Below are 13,349 nucleotides of genomic sequence, written 5' to 3'. Positions count from 1 at the left end.
GCATTTGTATATATAATGTGGAGCGAAACTCTTAGTAATCTAAAATGACAAATCTGAAATCACTAATATGGAAATGGAATGCTATATGGAAATAATAATATGGAATAATATGACAACTACAATTATGCAATTATTTGTAGAAGATGCACAGGAGGATTCTTCTGTGCAAATTTGCTTTAAAAATGACAGAAGAATGTCTTTTCGAAATCGAGTGTATTTTTGTCATATTGCAGTATTCTTTAAAATTTTAAATATAATCGTTATTTCGAAGAAGAAGAAAATGGAACTTCTCGGTTTAGTACCGGGATGCTTGTAATGGCACAAAGTCATCAATACAACATGGAATTGAAAGTTCATTGGTGGTGGATCTTGTATTCAGGTCGGTAAGCGTCTATCTTTAAATAGAACTTTTGCAGCATATTTTTCATTGCTAATAAAAGGAACATAAATCTGCTCTTATGATTTCACGTACTTATTTGTACGTGCACATTATTAAGTAATCTTTCCCATTGTCGCTGGGTATTTCAAGTTACCTACTATACTACTTATAGAACATTTCTTAAAATTATGTAGAAATATTTCTTGTTCGAAAACAAGATGCTTTTGTTTTTCGTATAACACTCTTCCTTTTCTTTTCTTTAATGCAAACATTCACACAAACGCAAAAGTTGTTCAATATAAACATGTATTTGCTCTGTGGGAGAGACTTCAATGTGGCAAAATCGCCAGTTCAAAAGAAGCATTAAATAGTCATGCATTGTTGTAGTGTGAACAAACAAGGATGCGTCCTTCCAAATAGCAAAAAGTTTGATTCCAGTGACAGACAGTGGATTGTGAATTTCTAATAAAAAATGCTTCACTGAAACAAAATGGGCAAATATTTAAATACCTTCTTAAAAAAAGGTCAAGTCATACCACATGACTTCCTTGTACGGCCAATTAAATTATACGCACTTTTTGCTGGACTTCACTTATTTCCTCGAATTTCATTACATATATATTTTCATTCAAATTCAGTTCTCGCTTTGCGGCAAGGCAAAAATGCATAAGAACTCAAAATATCTTCATTAAAAAGTGTAAAATACAGAAAAAACGAAAACGTCAAATGCAGTTAAAAAACGATTTTTGCAATTAAAACTTGAATTCCTACCCGAAAGCAAGCAATCCGGTTAACGGGCTGTAAAACAAACTTTTCGGTGCACAAAATTGAAAGTTAGCTTTTGGCCTCACTGCGCAAAAAGACACTAAAGTTAGTCCACCAAGTGGCTTAATTCTCAATTCAAGAGTTGCAAATGTAAACAAATCACTGCCTCGTTAGGCCTAGCGCCACTACTACTTTCAAATTGATGGTATGTCTACTACTGTTGCGTGCAGATTAACTAAAGGCATAAAAATCTTAACCGAAGCATCAGAACAACATAATTTAATCACTTTTAAAGCAAAAAATGCACAATTCATACACATCATATAAGAATAAAAACACAGATCTCACCGAGACGGGTAAGAGAGTGGGTATATATGTATATATATTGTGCTGCCGATTGCAACAAAAAGGGGGTATAATTACATGTTACAACAGTCCAACATACAAAATTTCAACGTTCTACGGCTAATCGTTTTTGAGTTATGCTAAATAAATACATATGTACATACATCCGTGCGTACAGACGTCACGAAAAGAATCCCATCTGAACCCGTATTAAATCCACTCTACAATCCGACTCAAAAACAATTCGTTTTGAAAAAAAAATACCTTTATTCTGCTCGAACGTACAGATGTCAAGCAAAATTAAAATGTTTTACATGTCTAATGGTTTGATTTTCATATGTATTAATTTTTTTTTTTTTTTAAACGTGTTGAACTTTTTGGAGCAGCAACTCTTGGTAACTTTTAGGCGAGCTTACTACAATTTTTATATTTTACTTGTTTTGCAGCATATTGCGCAAGATGTTTTCTAGACCAAAATAGTTTTTTTTTTTTTTTAATTATAATTAATACCTTGCTCGTTATATATATATATATGTGTGTGTGTGTGTGTATAATATACGTTGAATTTTTGTATAAACATTTACATATTTTGTATATTTATTTATATATTCAGTGCATTTCTTTACATATTTGTATATATATGCACACATACATATATTTACATATGTACATGTCTTTGAGGAACACTTTTAAGAATCTATAATCATGTAATACAAACAAACATAAATTATAGATATTGCCGTGTTTTATTAACTAGGGTATATCTTACATTTTGTGACATATCAGAAAGTTTTATGACGATATTTCGTTTGCTTTCACTTATATACCTACTATGATTTTAGAAATCTCTTCCAACATCCCCGGATGTTTTCCGATGCTTTTCTATTGTTTTATGCATATCATTTTCATAGCGCATGAAGTGGTGGATTTCGAGATTATTGTTATTTTAGATCCATATAAAGTGTTTCTTTACACCAATATAATAATTTTATTAAAACAATAATTAACGCTCAGTTCTTAATTGAACTTTTATAATTTTAAATCCTGGATATAGATGTACTACGAGCGCAGTTTCTAGATATGTAATTCTCCTTAACTTTATAAACCACCTGCAAAAGTTCCAAATCTCGTAATTTCATTGCTAGTAAACAGAAAGAAGTTTCCTCCTTTCCTCTCTGAAACGTTTCATTTGCTGTTCGTCTTTCCCCTACTTGAAAATAATAATAAAAAATAAATAAATAAATAAATAAATAAAAATGTTTTTTTTCTCTCTCTCCTTTACTCTTTTTTTAATATTTTAATAATGACCTATTAAAGTATCAGGCAGCAATGAGAAAGCACTTACACCACTTTTTCCTTTAAAATATATGCAAAGCGGGAAGGAAATTTTCAGGTGCCACTGGATTGCATTAAAGTTAAAATGATTTCCACCATAACTCTTCGGCTAATGAGTTTTAGCACGCAAAGTGGGGAAAACTAGATTTTGGACTCAAAATATATAAGTACTTTATTCTACATACTTTAAGCGAAGGAAGGGACAAATGGACGTCAATTTCATTTCGATTAAAATGGTGAAATGTTGAGAAATATTTGAATTCTCTGCTTTTGCGCTTCTTTAAACAACTACATTGACAGCTTTGCAATGCATACTTCTTGATAGAATCATTAACTTCTAGAAAAGTAGTTAATTTATCAGACTTTCATTTTACATAGTTCAGGCTCGGTAGTTAGTTACACTGTCTTTAAAATAACTTTGCTGCTCATAAGATACTGTTTCTTGAACTTACAATTTTCATTAATAAAACGAATTACTCTTTGATAGTTCCTGTTGCTTAGCAAAAATCTGGTTGTGAATTTAAAGTCACCAAAACCAGTCGGTCTATATAATAGTTAGTGGAAGCAGTTACAAAGTCAGTAGAGCTGAGTTTGATCCAAAAGTAAAGCATGAATGTTTAATACTATAATATCTTAATGAGGAGCCTTCATATTCATCGGTCCGCTTCCGTCCTCTGAGACATTCTCGAACAGATTTCGGAAGGAGTTAGGTGAAGCCATACCGTAATGTCGCTGATACTGCTAAACCTCAACGAGCGATACCAAACCCAAATGCACCAAGGCGTAATAATTCATTAGGTATACTAGAGGGTCAATGCGAAAATTCGGAATATGTAACTATTACAGTTTCAAAAATCACCTATAGAATATTTTATCCTTTATTGAAGAAGACGAATTCACTGATTGTATTGTAGATTTTCTCTACGACCGACGTCTACCTAAGCAGGAACTTTATCGTAATTTAAATATATTCCAATTTATTTAGCATATGCATCAACTTTAAAATCACTAGTGCTTCAGCAGTACCAGGCCCACCAGCGACCAAGCGGTAAAGTCGTTGAACGCTGGTAGTTCGGTCCGAGGTTCGAATCCCGAGAACGGGCTGGCTGCATGGCCGTTTCCGTGGTTTTCCCCATGTATAACGAGCCAATTTATCTTAGAAAGTCCTCCACGAAGGCATCCCTCCTATTAGGCAGATAGCCCTTGAGACTTTGCCATAATCACACACACACACGCTTCAGCAGTACCCTCTTGATAATACAAGAGTAACATAGTAATATCTAAGTTGCAAATTTCCTCCTCACAGAAGGCCATCGCTTTGATGCAATTAAATACACTATGCTTAGCGAGCTCTTTTGGGGTAAAATATGACATAGGAACAATTAGTTATAGAATTTGGTAATTTACGTGAAAGGAAAGAAGATGAAAGAGCATAGTTATTATTCTTATCGAATATAGTTATTATTCCTATTGAACACAGTTATTGAAGGTAGACGATTTGTTAAACTGAAAATCTAAACGAGAAACGTTCCATTTCAACCATTTTTACTTCCTTGTAAGAATTAAAGGAAGTATCGCAATTGCAAAAAAAATTCACTTATCATATTTCAACCGGAATATCCAGTCTGACAGGCCCATCAGCGGCCGAGCGGTAAAACCACTGAACACTGGTAGTTCGGTTCGAGGTTTGAATCCCGCGAACGGGTTGGCTGCCTGGGCGTTTTCGTGGTTTTCCCCATGTGTAACGTGTATACGAGCCAGTTTTTCTTCGAAAGTCCTCCACGAAGGCATCCCTCCCCTTAGGCAGATAGCCCTAGTGTGCTTTGCCGTATTCTCAATACACCACCTGTCTGACCGTTCTATTCAACTAGAATATTCATTTTGACCGCCATTCGGGCGTTTTTTTTTTGCGTGACGTATGTGCGTATGGACAGAATAAACGGAATGTAAAATTGATTTAAAATGGATTGAAAACGGATTTTTTTCGTGACATTTGAGCGTACGTATGTACGTATTTCGCTTGATTCAAAAACGACTAGCCATAGAACGCTCAAATTTTGTATATGGGAATTCTATGACATCTAGTTTTGCATCTCTTTCTTTATTGTAATCGGTAATACCAATATATTGATTAAGTTAAAATTGAAACTAAACAGGCGAAAGAAAAACGGGGAAGAAAATAACGAAAAAATATTTTGAACAAATTAATGGTACTGCAAATTATGAATGAAGTCAACAGAAGTTTGCAAAATAAAATTAAAAAAGGAGTAAAAAGAATTATTACGGAATAAAACACAAAGTAAAAAAATAAAGGAAAATAAAACACAAGAATAATGTTATAAATCAAATTGAAAATTGAATCAAAAATTGAAGATGCTGCATTATTACCTTCAGACTTTCACGTTGTCAAGAGGAGGCAAAGCCATCTTATGATAATACAAGGCAGATTTCTTCTTTTGGCAGATTTATACTGTTTCTGTAAGCTTAAAATTATCCGAGGCACTGAATTAATAATATAAATACTTTAGACACCTCTGAAAATTTAAAAACTCTTCCCCTACAGAAAAAATTTTGCTCCCCCCCCCACACACACCAAAAAAAAATTAAATTAAATAGCTACCTGTCCCATGTATGTGAATACAAGTGAACACATTTCAAATATATATAAAAAATGTAGTACTTTTTAAATTTTAGTCTATTATACTTAGATAATAAATTTAAATTTGCGTCATATGTATAATGATAAGAAATAATTACAGCAATGAATGCAGAGCAAAAGATATAATTAATTCTATCTCGTTGAACCTCTAGTAAAATAAATGACTGTTATAATCTGGAATTTTGACAACGGGCGAAGGAATGTGCAGTCAGGATTGCTGATGACAACCTTTTATTTTTGTTTTGGTGATGACAACCTTTTATTTTTGTTTAGTATTGTAGTTTTAGTGAATAAAATCGAAATTTAAAAAATAGTAACATAAAAAATTAATTTGGACAAGAAATGAAGAATGAAAATTAAGTAACACATTTTAAAACACTCTTCACGCTAATCGTCAAACAGCAGCGTGTTTAGGAAAGAACCACTGCTGATATTTTAGTCAAATAAATAATAGAAATATTATATAAATTTTACAAAAATCATAATATCTACATTTTCATGTTATGAAATTCTTTCTCAAATAATTCTCTCTCTTCTTAAATAAAGGTTTAAAAATGGCCTTCATAACGTTAGATAAAATTTCACAGGCCGTAGACAACTCCAGCTTTTTTTAACCGCAAATTTATTAAAATCAACGGTAGCACACTCGGCACGTGTTCGAGATATCCAGAGTTCGAGTTTCGGTGAGGGCATTGCACACTTTTCATGTCTTCCTGCTTTAAAATAATTTAATGTCTCTACAGTGGCGCCCGAACTAAAAGGTGGTGGATGATATATTTTCTTTCTCATTTCTGCATGCCTTCGTGGTGTAACGGTAGCACAATCGGCGCGCATTCGAGAGGTCCTGGTTCGAGTCCTGGCGAGGGCATTGCACATTTTTCATATCTTCTTGCTTTAAAATAACCTAATGTCTCCGCAATCACAATTGTCTGTTGGTAAAAGTATATATATCTGCTTAGCAAGATTTTTAGTTAATCCCGTAGTATTAAATAAATCTTGAGAAAGGAGTTGCAGGTTATTAGCATTAAGGGCGATTGCGCGTGCTTTATTTCCTCCTTTACTTCCTCTAATAGTTTTATTGCTGAAATTATCAAATTGCTCATAATTCAAATTTGGAATGATAATCATTAATATAAGAATTAAGAGAATGCAGGAAGAAAGTCCTGCATTTTAAAATATGAAGAGATCTTCTAAAATCCTGGTTTCGGGATCAGGAATAATATCCAGGATATTAATTGCAATGTCATGGAAACTGTACAAATGAAAATGCTCCGCTTCTTTCCTAGCTACTTTTGAATTTGAAGAATTAGAAGATGTTAAGAAGATTAGAAGGTACGTAATTTATAGTTGGTAATAATCCTAAGATTTAGATTGAGTTTAGTTTGGCCCATAGTTTACTAAATTACATTTTTACAACTATCTGTATAAATATAATGTTTTTGAAAACGACTGCCGCTGTTTGACAAAAGGGTTAGCTGGAGTTATACGAGTCTACAAGTTAATCAATTGGAATTATTACATTCTTTTATTTCAGTTATTTTTATAAGAGCACTTAGTTGAAGCAAAAAGGGAGTTAGCCTTAATTATAGTCAATTTTTTAAGGAAAATTCGTGTGCCAGTAATAATAACGGTGTAACGTCCATAAATACTAATATTATAGCAGAGCCTTAAAGTTGCCATCTATATTAAAAATGCTTAACTTGAGAAAAACCTTGTAATAAGGGCTTTAAAAATATTAATATAATTCGTAAATGTTAATTAAGTTAAAACTAAACCTAAACTGACAAAAAAACAAGTGAGAGAATAATCAATAAAGCATTTTGAACAAAGCAAATAAATGAAACTGCAAATTATGAATAGATTCAACAGAATTTTTGAAAAATATAATTAAGAACAGAAGAAAAAATTCTTATAAAATAAAGTACAAAATAAAAAAATCAATGAAGTAAAATATTGTGGTATAAATTATTAAAAATGGAAAAAGCTCTATTATTAGCTTCAAACTCTTACGTTGCGAAGAGGAGGTAAAGCCATTTTATTATATAATACACATTTTTCTGGCAGATTTATTGTATTCCTGTAAGCTTAAGAGGCATTAAATTAGTAATGTAAATACCTTAAGTACCTCAAAGCTCAGCCCTACAGAGCAACTCTTGTCCACCGAAAAAAGAAACATATTAAATATGTACCAGTCCTGGACACGTGGAGACAAATGAACAAATTTCAAATCAATATAAAATAATATAATAATTCTTAAATTTTAATCTATTGTACTTAGACAATAAATTTAAATTAGCGATATATATATAACAGATTTTTTTTCCAATTTAAATACCTATATACGCACCCCTTATCCGGCATAAAAGTCCATAACTGGCCTTCAATTTCGCAATCGTTGGTCATAGTCATATACTTGCTATCACAAAAGATTTTAAATGATGAAAACGTTCATGTTTTGGCAATAAGAAATAAAAAAAAAAAACTGAAAGGTTTCAGATTTTAAATTAAAGGGCGTTGAAAGTTTGAAAAGTGAAACTTACATTTATAGTGATAGTACTCTAGTACTATAGATACATTTATAGTGATTCAATAGCAAAACGGAAACAATAGTCCTTCAAGGACAAAGCCCCTTTAGAAAGGGCTTTTTTTTTAAAAAAAAAGAGAGAGATAGAGAGAAAACAAACAAACAAATAAAAAAAATCCGAAATGTTTAAGATTTTATATTAAGTCCAAAGAGGCGTTTTTTAACGTTGTGTGTGTTACCTTTATTTATTAAATATCATGTTTTTTGAACTCAAACCATAAAATTCAGTTCAGTAGCAATGTCGCAAAATAATTTTAAAATGAGCATATCTTTAGAATTTCCGATACACAGTTCCGCGCACGCTGGAGATCCGTAGCAATCTTGCTTTTAGGCAAGAAGAAAGGAGATGAGGACTTTGGCGAACTCCGTTTCCTCCAGTCTGTGAGGACCCGCTGGAGATAAAATGTTTTTTTTCCCCGCCGTACAGTGTTGCCATTTCTCGCTTTTAAATCGTTGAGTTTGTTACTCAAAAATTCGTTAAAGTTTTACAAAATATGAAATCTATAATAAAACAAATTCCAAATTTCAAACTTGGTCTTCCACATGCATATATTCGTAGGAGGATTACGTCAGGCAAAATTCGATACCTCTATGTATCGTTGTTTTATCACAATGCGAGAGACAGACATACATTTATGCAGATTTTTCATTATTTAATTTCTTCAAATATAATGCAAGACTCAAAGATTTGGTGGCAACAGTTTGAAAAGTGAAACGGACATTCAACACAAAATCGCAAAACGAAAACAATAGTCCTCCAGGTACAAAGCCCCTTTGGACTAAAAAAAGGGGGGCAGTTCTATATCTACCATTCTACTGGGCCGATTGAGGAAATTCAACTTGCGTTTTACATGTCTCGAAAGCGCGACTTAGGATATGTATTAGATTTATATATAGCATTATTGTAATATAGGTATTTTGACACAAAATCGGACTTTTTCTAAAATAACATACCAAATGTTTTTTCCATGTTTCGGTTCTTTGACTCAAATTACGCCAAACTACCAAGTTTTGTAAAAATCGCAAGAGTACGTTTTAAAAAATTAGCTCTCAAAATTTCAGCTCCTCAATGTTAATTGAGTTTGGTATATATTTATTAATCTCTCTTTTTTTATTAAACTTATTTGATTCTTCGTTTCATATTCCGAAATGTAGGTTTATTCTTAATAAAACTCATCCATTGTGATTTATTTTTAAAATTTGTATTTTTTAAAAAAAATATACATTTTTTCAAAAAGAATTTGAATTATAATCTATTAAATTTTTACCATCATTAAGTACACGTATTTCTAAGCATACGTGCAAAAGTTACAGTTTTTTATTCACAATTTCCGAAGATATACGTGAATTTATATATTGGCCCATTTTGAAATTTGGCGAATTTGTTGAAAGCGATAAAACATCAAATGTGGTTTAGATACTTTGCTAAAATTTTTTGGACTTAGAAACAATATATTTTTTTTCCACTCATGCACAATGTAAAAAGGTAGGAAGGTGGTGCCTTTTTTCCACTCCGGCATAATGGAACGGAAAGGAAAATTAGTTGCCACATATTAAGAATTTCGCCAAGTGAATTATTCTTGGCTCAAAATGAAAAAATTGGACCAAGATAAATTTTTTAATTTCTCCGTAAATTTCTCACGAAATTTTACAAAGTTTAATAATTTGAGTTGTAGAATCGAAATATGAAAAAACAAATCGTATGTTATTTCAGGAAAAGTCCGGTTTTGAAACGCAGTTTGAATTTTTCAATCGGCCTGGTAGAACGGGAGATGTAGAACTGTCCTTTTTTTTGCGCGGTGTACATACATTTTCTTTAAATGAACATAAGACGAAATGAAGACTGTTCTGGCTATAAAAAATTATCAGAAGAAAAATATACATCATGATATACGTTTATTTTCTAGGGCAGATGTTAGAAAGCTGAGAAACATACTCATAAGAAAAATTTCTAAACCTGGTATTGTCTGTTAATTTTAAATTCTAAAATTTTCACGAAAACTAAGCAGTAGTTGTGGTGGAACGATATTTGTACATAAAATGTATCATGGTAATTTACCAGCTTTATTATTTTCCTACTTGCTTTTCCCATTCTTTCCAAACTCTGTGGTTGTAATTGCAGGGTTTTCGTGCCACAGTGTACGCTGTGGCACTTCATTTGAAAAATGACTGCTTCATTTCAAAGAGATAAATAAACTTCCGGGAAATTTTAACAGAAAAATAAATGATGACTAGAGAAAATGATGAAACTTTTTGTCTGGCTCCAAACTGTGAAAAATAACGAAGATATAACAGTCGGGATATAATCCATTCTCTCAGAATATTTAATCCGTATGTAAATAATATTTAGATTATGAGATGAAGCTATGATAATGAGACATGGACTTACCTAATAGTTCCTAAAAGGATAGTTTGTAAAGGATCATATAGCATGGAACAAAACTCTTAGAAAATTAAACTCTGAAATTCTGATTAATGTGCATGATAGCTATTTTTAATTAAAATTTCAATATTTTCATTTCAACAGGAATATTTCTGCATTAGTATTACTATCACGTGTATTTTTATCATTACTCTCTAATTTTTATTAAAAAAGAAAATTTGTCTTTGCAAAGTCTGCTCCAAAGGTTGGAAATCATTTTCAATACAATAAAATCTATTAAAATAACAAGCGCATTAAACAGAAATCTACAAAAAGCCCTGTTTTAATAACATATTAATTGTTATAGTTTTCTAAAATCTTCTATTGAAAAACTGAAAATTTAAACTTATCAGTGCTTCTAATGATCTTTGCTTGATCTCTTAAATGAACATCCGTGCTGTCAAGAGATCTAAAAGCACAAAGATAATTATTCTCGATTAAATCAAAGAAAAAAAAATTTCACCCTAGTAACTATTAAAACGCATGAGTTCATATTACCTATCTTTGCCTGCAAAGATTTCTACATCTGTGGTCTCTATTTTAATACCTGATTTATATAGCAGCCTTTCTTTTTAGTCATTCTAACACTTCACTTGATTGTTTACAGTTCTCTGAATATTACTTTTCACGAAATCCAGACACTCCGACTAGAAATTCGAAAAGAATATGTTTCTTTATAGCTAACATGCAAATAACTTGCTTTTCGACGAAGTCATCTAATTACTAGACATCACGAAAGATTTCTGCACTTCAGACTGTCTAGCAATCGTTTATACTTACTCAACCATTTCGGTTATAGCAACGATGGTTGATTTTTCATTGCCAATATGTCATAGTGATTAAATTCTCATTGGCAATAGAGATAAAGATTGATATGTGAGATGCCAATAACGCGTTTTTCAACGAAACATTGCTTCGATCTCCGATCTCGTTAACAAGACATATTAGATCTCTTCTTTTACTAGAATCACGAAAGATTTCTGCACTTCAGACTGTCTAACAGTCGTTTATACTTTCACAGCGATTTTGGTTATAGCAAAGATAGTTGATTGTTCACTCCCGATATGTCATAGCGGTTGAATCCTTATTGGTCAACCGAGATGACTTATACATATATATGTAATATTTTACTTGCGTAGAAGACACCGGTACTTTTAGCTTTCGATAGTCGCAGTGGCTGTACACATGGTTGAGGGTGAAGGATTGATGAAGCAGATAACAAAACTGAATAGAATAATCACCATCTTTATTTTTACACATCTCAAATCATCTTTATGGCATCATCTCCTCACGAAGCCGTATTTATACTACGTAGGTGCTTTCTGTAAAGCTAAGCCGTGACTCGTTAATTTTAGTTTTAGTTACCTTTTTCAAGCAGTGTTACGTAATTTGGAAAGATCTCGAATTTGAGAGAAAGAATGAACTTAGGGGGAGAGCATAAAATCTAGAATAGTTAATTTTGACGTCGCCAATTATTTCTTAAAGCAGGCATGGTATTTTATCATAAAAATATTTCATTTTTTCCAAAAGGTATTTAAGAAAATCATTGCTCTAATATGAGCTGTTACAGTTTATTTTAAAATAATAAAATACCACAGATAAAACCACTGAATGTAAATTTTAACCACTGAATGAATTTTCACTTCGCGTTGAAAATGTACAATGACGGGAGTTAAAAGTCTCACTAACAACTGCAAGCTATTTTATTGAGCTAAAAACAAGGAACTCTTTCACTCTTATGTCAAATGGATTTGCCTGATACCCTGTCTTGATATCTTTATGAACGAAAACGCATAGCTCTCACTGGAGACATTACATTGTTCAAGAATAAAGATCTTTGACCATATACGATTTTGGAAAGATGGCTAGTAATTTCTGTCGAAGAAAAGAGCTTAAAAATGTAGGATAAGTTACTTTATTTGCATGTGACATAGCATCAGAGTAAGATGTCAAATTCAGTTGAAACCTATCTTAGATGAACGTAGTTTTAAATAAGTCTATATACGTGCGCAGCAACTTATAATCCGTATTATCCCAGGGAAATATTAGTCCATAATTAAAATTTCATATTCCAAATGCTTATGCATTATGTAATAATCATAATTACCCCCTAAAAGTGATTAAGTCGGAATTAATTCCTATCTAAATTGACAGACTGGTTGCATTTAATTTTGTGAGTTCTTTTTATCTTTGACGGTGTGACTACAAGCCATTTTTCTTTAAGCTGCCTCCTGACAGCACTTTTTCCCTAGCACGTCGCTCAAGAATTAGTTTTAAACAAAATAACCTAGTTGTTTCGAAATTAACTGCAAAGGAGTCATCTTCCCAGAAACAAGATCAATTTTAAGAAACAGTCAAACTTCAAAATTACTCATAAATTAATGGAAGCCGATTAATTTCATCATTTATTTAACTGTTTTGCTTATTTATTTTTGGAAAGAGTTACAATTTCCTAGACAAGCGTATGCCTTCACGAAATTATGATATTTGGTCAAACATTGCTTCCTTAGCACTATCTTCTCAGCATCAAATGGTAAGTATTGTGTATCGAGAACTGAGAATTGGTCATTAGCTCGGATTTTAAGTGCTCCATCTCAGATAACCCCTTTCAGTCTGCGAATGGATTTCGAAAAATCGTAAAAATTGAGAAATCACAAAAGGGATAAGGGCTAAAATTCGAAGTATAATTTAAAGCTCGAGCTTTTTAATAAGCATAACTAAAATAGACCAATCGTTTGAAGTAAAGGACCACTTTTACTATAAACCATACTACATCCAAATAAGAGGTGAGATTTTTGAAGAACGCTTGGTGATACAAAGTCGAATGAGAAACCAATTTAATCTTATCCTTATATAGTTA

Source organism: Stegodyphus dumicola, chromosome 4, assembly GCF_044657685.1.
Source record: "Stegodyphus dumicola isolate Sdum_Otavi_A_Nest chromosome 4, ASM4465768v1".
Lineage (NCBI taxonomy): Eukaryota > Metazoa > Arthropoda > Arachnida > Araneae > Eresidae > Stegodyphus > Stegodyphus dumicola.
Note: the sequence above shows the minus strand (reverse complement) of the source record.